The sequence below is a fragment of the Meles meles genome, chromosome 17 (assembly GCF_922984935.1).
Source record: "Meles meles chromosome 17, mMelMel3.1 paternal haplotype, whole genome shotgun sequence".
Lineage (NCBI taxonomy): Eukaryota > Metazoa > Chordata > Mammalia > Carnivora > Mustelidae > Meles > Meles meles.
Window position 1 is genome coordinate 28,236,542 of NC_060082.1, and position 14,319 is coordinate 28,250,860.

The 14,319-nt window shown below is 38.9% G+C and overlaps 1 protein-coding gene across 11 annotated transcripts in view; it reads right to left on the bottom strand.

The window, feature by feature from the left end:
• The window catches only part of PPP1R12B (protein phosphatase 1 regulatory subunit 12B), a 229,912-nt gene that overhangs the window by 99,465 nt on the left and 116,128 nt on the right, over positions 1–14,319 (bottom strand). The window lies entirely within an intron of this gene.

A 14,319-nucleotide genomic window follows, 5' to 3' on the forward strand; every position in this document is an offset into this window, starting at 1 on the left:
ATAAGATTAAGGTTGTTTCCTTCTTAAACAATTAGTAAAGTGCACCAATGAAGCCACTGGATTTAAAGTGTTCTTTACAGGAGGATTTTAAATAAGGGGTTCAATTTCTTTAATTGACTTAGGCCTAGTCAGATTTTTCTGTTTTGGTAATATTTACTTTTCAAAGAACTTAATATTCTTATATCTAGTGGCACAAAATTATTCATAATATTCTTGTATATTTTATTTATTTACTTATTTTACTCTTGTATATTTTAACTGTCATTTTAGTATCTGTAGCAATGATACCTTAATTTTTTGGTCTCAGGGTCCTTTTACATTATATCTATATCTATATATCTATATCTATATATATTTTAAAGATTTTACTTGTTTGACAGACAGAGAGAGCACAAACAGGGGAGAGTGGCAGGCAGAGTGAGAAATAGGCTTCCCATTCAGCAGGGAGTCAGATGTGGGGCTCGATCCCAGGACCCTGAGATCATTACCTAAGTCAAAGGCAGATGCTTAACCAACTGAGCCACCCAGGTGCCCCTACATTTTTTATTTTATTTATTTATTTGAGAGACAGTGTGCAAGAGGGAAGGGCAGAGGAAGAGGGAGAAGCAGACTCCCTACTGAGCATGGAGCCAGACGTGGGGCTTGATCCCAGGGCCCTGGGATCATGACCTAAGCTGAAGGAAGATGCTTAACTGACTAAGCCACCTAGGTGCCACCCTTTTACATTTTTAAAGATTACTGAAGACCCCCAAAGGGCTTTTGTTTATGTATATCTATTCATATTTACCCTAGCAGAAATGAAAACTGATCAATTTTAAAAATATGCACTAATGCATTTAAAAATAATAGCCCTATTACAGAAAGTTACATCAATAACTTAGCTTTTATGAAAAATAACTATTATCTAAAACAAAAGATTTTAGTAAGGGTGTTGTATTACATTTTTATAATTTTCTTTAACACTGGCTTAGTAGAAGATAACCAGATTTTCATTCACACTTTATTCAATATGTTGTATAATGGTGTTTCAATTAAAATATATAAAGAATATACAGTCTTTCACAGATTTGTAGTTGGTAAAGCCAGTAGTATTTTAATAGCCTTTTTAGATAATTATGGATATTCTTCTTTAAAACTATATACTAAAACACAAATGGCAGTTTCTCAAAGGTTAGTAGCAGGAAAAAGAAAGAAAAAAATGGTTAGTAGCAAGTGGAATCTGAAACCGTATTAACAGACTGTTCATATTCTTATATTGAAATCTATTGGTCTATCTTGCATTTTTTTTTTAAAGATTTTTATTCATTTATTTGACAGACAGAGATCACAAGTAGACAGAGAGGCAGGCAGAGAGAGAGAGGAGGAAGCAGGCTCCCCACTTGAGCAGAGAGCCCGATGTGGGGCTCGATCCCAGGACCCTGAGATCATGACCTGAGCCGAAGGCAGAGGCTTTAACCCACTGAGCCACCCAGGCGCCCCTATCTTGCATTTTGAATGGACCTTCTTACCCCTGCACGAACTTGGGTCATTGCACATCGGTCACTGGAAAACACTGGTGCAGATCTTCCAAATGTTGACATATTGCATTATAAAATAATAATTTTCTAAATCACATTCTGTAACAGAGGGGTAAGCTCCTTGACATGGCCCTGATAATGATTTTTTTGGATTTGACATCAAAAGCAAAGGCAACAAAAGCAAAAATAAATTAAGTGGGACTATATCAAACTAAAAAGCTTCTGCATAGCAAAGCAAACCATCAACAAGAAAAGGCAACTTACAGATGGAAGAAAACATTGGCAAATCATATATCTGGTAAGGTTAATATACAAAACAGATAAAGAACTCATACAAAATAAGGGGAAAAAAAATCTAATCTTACTTACATGTGAAATCTTAAAAAAACACAAACTCATAGAAACAGAGAACTGATCTGTGGCTGGGCAAAGTAGGTCAAGGTGCTCCAAAGGTATGAAATTTCATTTATAAGATTAGTAAGCCTTGGGTATATAAGGTACAGTATGGTGACTATAAATAACAATGCTGTATTATATACTTGAAAGTTGTTAAAAGAGTAATTTTAAAAGTTCTTAAGAGGGAAAACATTATAATTATGTGTGATGATGGACGTTAACTAAACTTATTGTAGTAATCATTTTGTAATATATTTACTAAATCACTAAGTTGTATACCTAAAATACAATATGTCAATTATATCTCAATAAAAAAATAGAAAAATAAAACATAAAAAAATCATTCTTTAATATCACCTTTGATCTTGGGGCAGTCTTCAAATATTGGGAAGCAGTCAATAATACACTCATAATGGCAGATACAACTTTTCCAAAATTCTAATCTCTCCTTGAAATTTATTTTGTAATTGGCAACAAATAACTTTGTGACAAGCTCACTTTATTCATTTTCAAGAAAATGTCTGCCAGATACCTAACTCTAAAGGACCATAGTTTGCCCTGTCATTCTTTCAAGTAAAAAATGGTGTCCCAGGAAAAAAGCAGCTAATTCTTCTTTTTCCTTCCTCTGCATTCCAATTCTACTTATGTTAGACCTTATTTGCCATATTCTATTTATTTATTATGCTTTTTCTATATTTCCCTTCCTAGTCTCTGAGTTTCATTCTGCGTTATTTTCTTTTTCTTTCTGTTTTATTTATTTAAGTAATCTCTGCACTCACTATGGGGCTTGCACTCACAACCCCTAGATCCAGAGTTGCACGCTCTTCCAACGGAGCCAGTTGGACACCTTGTGCTAGATATTTGTTACCATCCATCTAATTAGTTCACTAATGCTCTCTTCAGCTGGTCTACTATAAACTCACCAGTTGAGTTTCTAATTACAGTTAAAGTTTCGGTTCTAGAATTTCTATTTGAATCTTTTTAAAATAGACTGCAGTTCTCTGTTGAAATTCTCCACCTTCTATTTTCTTGAACATATTCACCATAATTACTTTAAAGTCCATGTTTGATAACATCAATATCTGGCTCTATTCGTATTGTTTCATGTTGTTTTGTTTTCTTAGTCTTTTGGTAAATCAGTCTTATTTCTTGGTATGTCTGCTAATCTTTGAAAAAAAAATCCACATTTGTTTTACATTGAATACATGTCTTTATTAGGAAAACTGTAAGTTTGAGTCCTTCCTTAATATGTTCCTCTCTTCTGGGTGAACTGAAAAAAACTAAGCCTTCAAACATGGAGAGCTCTGGACCACTGAGGACTAACTCCCCATGAAATTCTGTCTGGGTTACCAACTGGCCTACACACATGTCATTCTACCTGCAAAATATAGAGAGCATCACTCTTATACCTAATTCTTGACTGTTAACCTTTCTTTGTATACTAGATGGGAGCCACAGTGAAAGAAAAGAGCTTCAAACTGGCTTCTCCCATTGCATACTCTAGAGTTTTATTGAATGAGCGACATGGTAAAAACAGGCCTGGTAGGTAAGAAGTCTTCAAATACTTGAAGTCATACATGTTTTTCACAGAAAAATTAGAAGACAAAAACAGAAAACAAAAATAAACTGAAGTTCCACCACATGAAAATAATCCATTTTCATTCTACCACATCTATGTCTAGATTATTATCTATGTACATATGTATGTATTTAGTGCATTTTTTAAGTAAATATCATGTATACTATTTTGTTATCTGTGTCAATATATGAGGTTTATGATTTAAATTGTAAAAGAAAAATTAAAAAACCCAGAAAAGTCCAATACTTGAATGTGTAAATATTTTGAGGAAGGAAGTAACATTTCCATTCATTTTCCTTTACCTAGATGTGGATCCCAAGGTTCACAAAAGTGACACAGCTAACTTACAGTTGCCTTGGGGATGTAGTAAGTTTTAAGTAGAGCCCAGGTCCTTACACTTTCTAAAATCTAGACCAGGTAGTGAACAAACTCTGGTCCTGAGCCAAATCTGGCCTGCCATATTTTTGTAAGTAAAATAAAGTTTTATATAACTACAGCAACAGAGTTTAATATTTGCAGTGGAGACAAAATCGCCTGCAAAGCCTAAAGGATTCACTATCTGGTCCTTTACAGAAAAAATCTGGTGACTCCTATACCAAACCCATGCTCAACACACCTTGCTCTTTCTGAGAAGCATTTGAGCCATCCACGAAATCTGAGTGCTACACAATTCCTTATTGCTAGGAAAAGAAGATGGGTCTATGTTCACAAAATAGTACAATAGAAAGTGTAACAGAAGCCATGGCTCTACATATTTGTGACAACCAGATAAAACTAGGCTAAAACCCCATTTCAGTGGCACAGAAAGGAATTCCAATGCCAAAGTCCTTTGATTACCCTATTTGTCTACTACTATGTTTCCTGGAGGGCAGGAAGCATTTTTCTTTGTATTTGCTAGGACTTTGAGGTTACATAATCAGTGGAATTCACATAACTACAAGTAATTAGCATGACATCACAAAAATAATTTGCTCTCTGCATCTAAATTCATAGTGTCCCTTTATATACCACAGATGGGCTAATATTATCTTAAGAAGCTGCGCAGAATGCCTAGCAAATCACCAGTGAACCTGAAGAAAGTCGCAATAAATAATAACGGAAGACCTAATATATCTTCTGACAAGGACAGTGTAGTGATAAAATACCCAGGCGTGGGAATCAAATTGCCTGGGTTTGAACCCTGACTCCTCAACTTCCTTGCTAGATAATGACCTTGGATAAAGTATTTAAGTGCGCTCAAACCCAAGTTTCTTATACGATGAAGATATTAACAGCTGTGATAGATATTAGCAGGTTTAGATAGGGTTCTTGTGAAGATTAAAGAAGAAAACATATAAAGCACCCAGAACCCGAGCTGGCACACAGCCAGTACTCAGCACAGTGTCGCTGCTGCTGCCACCAGGGCACACCACGCCGCCTACGACATTCTTCTCATCGCCACAGTAAAAGCTCAGCAGTGGCAATTGGAAAAGAAGGGCCGTGTGCATGGTAATAGGCAACCCATCTAAATCTAAGTGTTCCCCTTAATTATTTTTACCAGAAATGGATAATTCATTTGGAAGAGGTGTTGGTTCCTTTAGAAAATATGCCCTAGGAAGGATCAAAGGGCTCTCTGAGTAAAATAAAACTACTGTAAGTAGAAGACTGAAAGAGAGATAAATTTCCATGATCTACAAGATAAGAACAAAGCTGTTTTCCCTAGAATAAAATTTTTGTCTGGAATCTACCAATAGGAAATTGGTTTTTGAAATACCGTTAAGGAATCCTGTATCCAAAATCTGTACTGAAGAGAGAGGGTACTTACATGGTTAGCTTCAAACAGGGAAGGACCACATTCCATATGTGTCTTTTATGGCACTCATGAGGCCGTGATCGTTAATTATAGAATATCTAGTGGTCTTATAAGACAGCTTGTCATTCCTTAGACTATATCCTATGTTATAAGGATATAGAGACAAGGTATTCCAGAAAGGCCAAAGAGAACCGCTTCCGTATCAATCTGGAAGCACCTATAGATAGCTATAGGAGAGGGGGACAACTTAAGAGGATTAACAGATTCATAAACCCATGGATAAAGACTTTATGACTCCAAGAAGTCATCTAATTCCAAGACTGCAGCTAAGTTGACAAATTCCTGTTTTAGAGATGAGTCGATATAAGCCTAAGGAAACATTAACATACTTGCTTAAGCTCACAGTGTTGTTCACTCACAAGCCTAAAAGGACTATAACTGTGGTCTCCTGCTTCAAGTACAGCTTTTTTTAGATTACACCAACGAACTGAAAACTGTTTCTTCCACCCAGCACCGTGAAGGGTACCCTAATTATGTGGATTTATGGAGCAGGACACTTCTTCCAATCTAGCAATATCAGGAATTAGCCTATAAAGATGTCTTTAGACATCTTAGACTTCCCCTTATGTTTCCCAAAAGAACGCCATAATCGACACTCTATCTTGGGAAAGAATGATTTTTACATTTCCAGAGCCTGCCAGCCAACACGCTATAAAGCTGTCATGAACAAAGCACCAGTGACAGAGAATGCAGTTGACGCTACAGTCGCCAGGGTTCCGGCAGGTAGGCTTGAGTTCAAGTTTCCCTCGCTATTTCTAATTGGGTATGGGATGCTACCACTGTGGTATGGCAGAAAGAACACGTACCTGGGTTCCAGTTTCAGTTCTGCCATTAACTACATGCTTGACCTCAAGAGAATCATTTCATTTCTCGGTACCTTAGTTTCTCCACTTACAAAATGAAGGGTAAGTCTATAGTTTTAAGGTCCCATGTAACTTGAAGCCCTAGTGAGTCCGTATTTATGCTGATTCTGGACAAACCGTCTCTAAGTCTCTCACTAAAATGCCTATTCATTGCTTCTGCTCAAATACTAGATTTCCTATATTCTATAGGTCACTTGCTTCTGTTGAGTCCAACGGAACTTTGTATGATAATGGAAAAGTCGTATCCCTGCATGGTCCCAACAGCAGTTGCTGGTCATGTGTGACTACTAAACACCTAAAACATGCTAGTGTGACAGAGGAAGTGAATTTTTAATCTTATTTAGTTTTTAGTTAACTTAAATCTACACAGCCGCTCATGGCCACTGGCTACCATCCTGGAAAGCACAGCTCCAGAAGTCCTGAAAATCCAATTAAGACACATTATCACGAAGCTCTCTCCTTAAACCTGAAAACCAGATTCAGCTCATACAACATTGGCCTAATAGAATGCAGTTTGTCAGACAGCTGAGTTTAAAACCAATTGATTTTATTTTATTTCCAAAGATTAAAGTTCCCATTTTTTTTTCCTGTGCCTCTCAGAGGCATTATGACATTAATTTTGCATTTTTACCTGGGGCGTTTTTAAGTCCTATATGTAGTGGTGGGCTCCTGTCTGTAAGACATTAATACATACAGCGAGCAGGAACAAGCTCAAGATACAGCACACCTCAGAGACACTTTTTACCTAATGGCAGCATTTATTCTCTGCTAACCCCTTATGCCTTACCCCGTACCACCGTTATTTCCCTCTGCCCCCTTTACAAAGAGAGCGTCAAGAAAACGGACTGTTACTTCCTCGTGCAGGCCTGCATAGCAGGATGAAGGTCAAAAGATGTTGGAGATGAATAGCAAGAAAGGTAAGTGGCTGCTGGGCAAGACTGCAGTCTCAGTACCCGGTCTCCCTTGGAAACTAGGAAAGGCTTGTGCTTCCACTGCTATCCAGCAAGCCAGAGGCAAAGCTTGCAATTTGCTAAGAACCTGCTACTAAGGAGGAGGAGGAGAAGGAAGGGGAGGAGAAAAGGCGAGGAAGGCAAAATCTTGGGGCTCGGCAGAGCGAATGCTGCTAACAGTGCCCAAAATACCATTCCATTAGATGCATATTTTATACACTGTACCAAACCAATCAATACTAGTTCTCATTTCATACAGAGGGGAGGGGGAGGAACTCTGTGTGTGAAAGACAGAGCAAGAGAGATGCCGTGTTCTTATGCTGGATGTTATTTCATCTGCCCTTGGGCTATCCTGGTTGCTGCATCTACCCACATGAGCTGTAAATACTGCCTCACTAGAGGCTCAGCCCCAGCCAGCTGGCAAAGGTCAACAGCGGTAAAGAGAGAGACAAATAAGAACACACAACAGACAAATGCAGGGACAAATTTCCGATCTGACATAAGTGGGTTAAAGCTAAATGCAGGGAGACTAAGTACTGCTCAATTTGATAAGCTACCTACAGATCAGAAAGACTTCCAGATACGGTATGTGTCACATATCAGGGTATGAGCTGATTCACAGTTTAGGGACAACTGTATTCAAGTGCTCATTTGACATACACTCCTAACTCAACACTGAGATCAGAGTGAAAGTTTAAGCAAGCAATCAAAGCTACATCTCCACTACGCAGAATAATTATTTAAAAAGGAGGGAGGAGTTCCCTCAACTCAACGAAGCATTTCCTGAATCCCCTAGACCAGCAGTCCTCAACAGAGAACAATTTGGTCCCCACCAGGGGCAATGGCAAAGAATTATTTGGCCCCAAATGTCAATATTGCTAAATTTGCAAACTTTTTCTGTGAAAGGCCAGACAGCCTATCTTCCAGGCTTTGCAAGGCTATGGAACACCTGCACTGTAGTGCCAAAGCGGTCACGGACAATACAGAAATGAGGGGCGAGGCTGTGTGCCTACTGCTTGCTCTGCTACAGGGGCAGAGCTAAGCAGATGCAGTGGAGAGCATGGAGCCCAAAAGGCCCAAAACATTTACTGTCTGGCCCTTTCCAGAAAAAGTCTGCTGATCCCCCGCCCTAACCTCTTAAGTTATATGGCACCAAATGACAGCTCAGAGAACTCCTTTTGCTTTATAAACAATGTGAGCCTGGTGTTTCTGTGACCTACCTTTGATAAGCACTATATTGCCTCAAATTCTTGTATCTCTGAACATTTGTTCCATTAAAAACACTCCAGCATCAAGTGCCAAAACCACTTTCACAAATGACAATGTTTTACTTATTTAGGTCACTCTACAGTTAGTTCATTGGTCAGAACAGGTGTTAAGGATGCCAAGAATGGCAGATTCAGGTGCCAAAAGCACAAGAGCTGCTTTATTTCATACCCACAGGCTGTACCAGCTGGACTTGGCCAACTGTCTCGAACATTCATCACTAACTATAAAATAGACCAGGTCAAATTCAGCACCACCACTGAATTTTTTTTAAGAAGAAAATTCAAAAAGTCAACACACAAAATATTCACGGGAATAATCCAAATAGGAAACAATAGGGGGAACAACTGAATAGATTATGAACATTCATGTGACAGAGTCTACACAGACATTAGAAGACAAACCACAAACTACTACAGATACATAACTTGCAAAATATTAGCATTTTGAATACGTAAAGAACTTATACCAATTTAAAAAAGGACCAAGAATCCAAGAGGAAATAATAACAAAGCATACAATCAGGGAATTTACAAAACAGGAAACCCACAAAGCCAATACACGTAAGAGAAAATGTTCAGTTTCACTTACTGATCACGAAATGCAAAATTAAAACAAGGAGAACCACTTCATCTTCCTGACATTCTCAAAAGTACAAACCACTGACATTATCAAGTATAACATTAGTTGTAAAGATGTAGAAACTCTCATACATTGCTGGTGAGAGTGGAAACAGGAGAGCAGGCTGGCATCTGAAGTAAAGAGGTACTCACTGTTTAGATCCAGGAATTCCATTTGAAAATAAATACCCTTGAGAAGCTGTTTCATATTTAGATAAGAAAACATGAACAAGAATGTACACAGCAACGCAGCAGAATAATTAGTATTCGTAAAAGAGAGAGAGAGAGAGAGAGAAAATGACCTACATGTACATTAGCAGAAAAAAAAAAAAAACCAACAAAACCCCAAAACCAAACTGTGGTATAGCTACACAATGGACTAAACTGAGCATTCAAAATGAACAGAAGAATGCTAAGTAAAAAACAGGAGGTTTCAGAATGATGTGTGCAGAATGATATAATTTATAGGAAGAAAAAAAACATGCGAAAGTAGTAATATGTGTATATATGAACAGAATAATAACTAATAAAAATTTGCAAATGACAAACACAAAATTTAGTATAGTAGCTATCTCCAGCTAGGGAGGGAGTCAAGGGGATGAGACTGAGACACACGCAGGGACCTCAACAACATTGTTAATATTTTATTTAAAAAACACTGAAGCTAAAAAACAAAAAAAAAAAACCCCAAAAAACAAACAAAACAAAACAAAAAAACACTGAAGCTAATATAGCTAGGACTTAATTGAGCCAGAAAATGGATACGTTGGGTATTTGTAATATTTAATAATAATATTTTAATAAGAAAAACCCCACAGTATAATCTCAAAATCAACACAACATAAAAAGATGTTAGTAGGGGTATTGCTGAATGGTAAGATTATGGATAATTATTTTTCTCCTTAAAATATGCACATTGTGGAAAATTTTATAAACTCCAAAACCTTTAAAGATTTTATTTGAGAGAGACAGTGGTGGGAGAGTCAGAGGGAGAGGGAGAAGGAGGGGGACAAGCAGACTCTGCACTGAGTGCAGAGCCTATGCGGGGGCTTCACCCCACCACTTCGAGAACTCAACCTGAGCTGAAATCCAGAGTTGGCCACTTAACTGAATGAGCCACCCAGGCACCCCAAACTTTAAAAATTGATTATTAATATTCAAAGGACTGTTTCAAAGAGTAATATGTAGTTATATTCCATACTTAGAAAAATCCTTTATTACCATAACTGCAGTGACCTAGAAAGGGAAAAAAATATCCTTTCGTCACCCTTAGGACAGAGAAGGGAGTGAGAGTTTAGGTTTAAGAAAGTGGAAAAAGGGGCTCTAAACCATGTAAGTGGGGAATTAGGAACAGGCCTGTGTTAGCACCAGGTGGGCTCTAAGTACTAAGGTCGGTGGACTCACAGACTCCTCTCACCCTCCATAAACTGGTCTCCAACTGCTGTAATCACTAGCATGGCCTTCCTTAGGAAAAAAGGAGCACCTGGGAAGTGGGGAAGCACCCAAACCTGTTTTTTTTTAACCTTTATTGAATAGTAACCTACTTATAACAACCAGATTTAAGTTGTCATCTCTTCCCAGAAAAAAAAAAAAAGGCAATTTACACCTAACAAAATTTTGCTAACAATTTCAGGGATTTCTGAACTTTCCTGAAGCTTGGGTTAAGAAGAGACGGGTCTAGAATGGAAGGACTTCAAGGACTTAGATCAGATTTCTCTTCGGAGAAGGCCTGTAAAACAGATTATCTTCCCTAGCCAACCACCCCACTTTTCAGATGACAAATGAATTAACCCTCAGTGGCACTTTTAAAAAGTCAGGCTTCCTGAGATACAATTTACACACAGTAAAATTTGCCCTAGAAAGTATATAGGTTGAAGAGTTGTAAGTTCTGACAAGTGCCTATAATCCTGTAACCATCACCACAATCAGGATACAGAATAGATCTATCAGGTCCCAAAATTCTCATGCCCCTTTGTAGTCCATCTCCCCCAATCCAGTCTATGGGAATTTTTTGTAATTACATAAAAAGCTTTAAAACTTGATACTAGGGGCGCCTGGGTGGCTCAGTGGATTAAGCCGCTGCCTTCGGCTCAGGTCGTGGTCTCGGGGTCCTGGGATCGAGCCCCGCATCGGGCTCTCTGCTCTGCGGGGGGCCTGCTTCCTCCTCTCTCTCTGCCTGCCTCTCTGCCTACTTGTGACCTCTCTCTCTGTCAAATAAATAAATAAAATCTTAAAAAAAAAAACTTGATACTAAAGGAACACACTGACTTTTTCATTCACACTAAAAAGTAATAAGTAAACCAGTAACTGTCTTAACCCACTAAATCAGGTGTTAGCCACTACCTTATAGATCGTAACAAAAATAAGCCTAAGATCTTGTGAAATAAAATTCCTTATATTCTTTGCACCACTAGCCACCATTCTCTAAGTTTTAGGAAGGTGGGGCTATTTTTTGTCATCACATCATTAACATTTAGCACTGTGTCTAGCTTGTACGTGCTCCAACACGGTTACTGGACTCAAGGTTATGGAGGAAATTTAGAATCCAAGTTAATATAGCTTTGTCTTAGGGTTGGTCCCAATCATATGCTCATTTATTTACCATTTTAAAAGTTTCACCATCAGTGTGTTGATCCATTCATTTTCTTCATTCCATTTAACAAACCATTACCCCATCCTACACTTTTTTTTTTTTTACCTACTCCAGATACTATATTTCAAAATAAACAAGGCCTGATTTCCACCAGGATTTCATGAGGAAGTCGTAGATATAAAGGAGTGATAATTAAAATTTAAGATAAGAAATGCCATGACATAAAGAGCTCGTGCTCTGAAGAGGAAGCCCAGAATTATCTGAGGGGTGAGAGAGAAAACAGAGGAGGTGATGTGAACAGAATCTAGAAAGACTGGGAAGAGGGCTTCCTAAACCAAGCCCGGGGACAGCACTACTTATGGCTCCATTCTTGGATTTCAAGCAGAAGAGTGAGCTGATCAGATCTGCACTGCAGAGGAGGGACTGTTGGGATGGGGAAGGGGAGAAGAAGGCCAAGGGTCCAGCTGGGAGGGGCCAAGTTAACAGAGGGCAGTGCAGATGGAGAGAGAGAGTGTAATTGAAGGGCTCTTGACAATGAATGACAGGACCTGGTGAGGAGTATGTCACTTCTTGGTGGGAAGTAAAGAGAAGGTTTCTAGTTTGATTTCTATGTTTCCCAATTGGGTGACACTTCTTCAGGACAAAAAGACTTTTTAAAATACAATGAAAACTGGGGCACTTGGGTGGCTTGATTGGTTGAGTGTCTGACTCTTGATTTTGACTCAGGTCATGACCTCAAGGTCCTGGGATCCAGCCTTGTGCAGGGCTCCTCACTCAGAGGGGAATCTGCCTGGGGACTCTCTCCCTCTCACTCTGTCCCTCTTCCGGCCCCCACTCACATTCTATCTCTCTCTCTCTCAAATAAATAAATAAATCTTAAAGAAATACATGAAAACTAACAGGCTTTTGTCTCTCTTTCCAGTCTTTTTGGGTCAGAGGAAAGGAAATGGTTTGGTTTGGTTATATTCTCTTTCTTAGAGAGGACTAGAGAATCCTTAAAAATGCGCACCTGTAATAACACTTGAAATCATGAATATTGGGGAAAGGAAAACAATGGCCAGAAATGGCTATCATTAGGTGTGGCTACCAGAAATTAGGCACTATTCTACCTAAGTCCTTTCCAGGCAGTGCCATGAAGCTCATCAGAGATGTCTAGGCCAGAAATCTAGTCGAGTGATGGCTCAGGCGACTGGAGTGGACAAGATCAACTAGAGAGTCCCGAGGAAAGAAAAGAAGGAAGCCCAAGGAACAATACATAAGGTGTTTGCAAAAGAAAATGAGCTTCAAAGGACACAATGAAGGAGCAGTCAGAAAGGACAGAAGTGAGCCAAGAAAGAATGGTATTTCAGGGGTCATGGGAGAATAAAGATCTCAGAAGACAGCAGTCAACACCATAACGTGCTGCTGGGAGTTCAAGGTAACAGATGAAGCAGTGATTAAGGAATCTGATCATTAGGAACGCCACTGGGCTCTCTCCTAGAGCAATTTCACTGGAACGGCGAGTGGGGCAGAATTTCTACTTTAGTAGGCTGTGGAGAGAATAGGAGGCTAGGAAGTAAATAAAGTGACATAAGGGCTTTTCCAAGAGTAATAGGGAAGACAGAGTGAGACAGGATGACCCCAGAAGGTAGTGCAGCACCGAAGGTAAGTCTATGAAGACACAAGAGACAAGCACCTGTCAAGGAAACAACACCTTTGTGCAGGAGTGTTTTTGTCATAGACACAGCTAAGCTTGCAGCTCTGGTTCCCACGACTTATGAATTTTGTGTGCCAAACGTTCTTTCTTTTAAAGACTATAAGCTTCAGTGTAAATGAATGTAGTTCTTGAAGGTTCCTTGAGTTATTACTGTATTTTATTGACATGGCAATGAGCAGTGAGCCACTTTCAGCACAAATGCACCAGAGTTGTGAATCACATTCAGTTTTCCTTTTTCAGGTTAGAAGACTAAGATTTATTCAGAGGAAAAAATTTAAAGAGCTGGGTCAATTATAATACCCAGAATTAGCTAAAGACTCTGGGGAAGAGGGGGAAAAATAGTTTAAAGACAAACCAGAAACAATGAATCATTCAGGTAATGGCTGTCATCCAATCCCAATTTTTAAAATATTTCTTAAAATAGAAACAAGCCTGCCCATGGCTCTGGAATTCTCCCAAAAGTAAACTTCCCATATCCAGCATCCTCATAAAACACTGAATAAGCCAGTGGACCTACAAGACAACTTCTCATTTGTTTCCCCCAAATCCTTATTTCCTATTTCAGTTTCAGATACGATAGAAAGTGTTTGATTTGATTTGCTTTGTTTTCAAAAATGGTATCTCCCAAGACGAATACTCATTTCCTAGAAGTTCTGTCTTCCCTTCAAAAAAATGTCAAGAAACTGGAAGGGGAGATGAACCATGAGAGACTATGGACTCTGAAAAACAACCAGAGGGTTATGAAGGGGCGGCAGGGGGGTGGGGGGGGGGTGGGAGGTTGAGGAACCAGGTGGTGGGTAATAGGGAGGGCACGTACTGCATGGAGCACTGGGTGTGATGCCAAAACAATGAACACTGTTATGCTGTAAATAAACAAATAAAAATAAATATAAAAAAAAATGTCAAGAGATTTAACCACTGTGCTCAATTGCTAGCTTATAGTATACAATGGTCCAACGAAGACTTGCACCCTGGCACACATCTGTG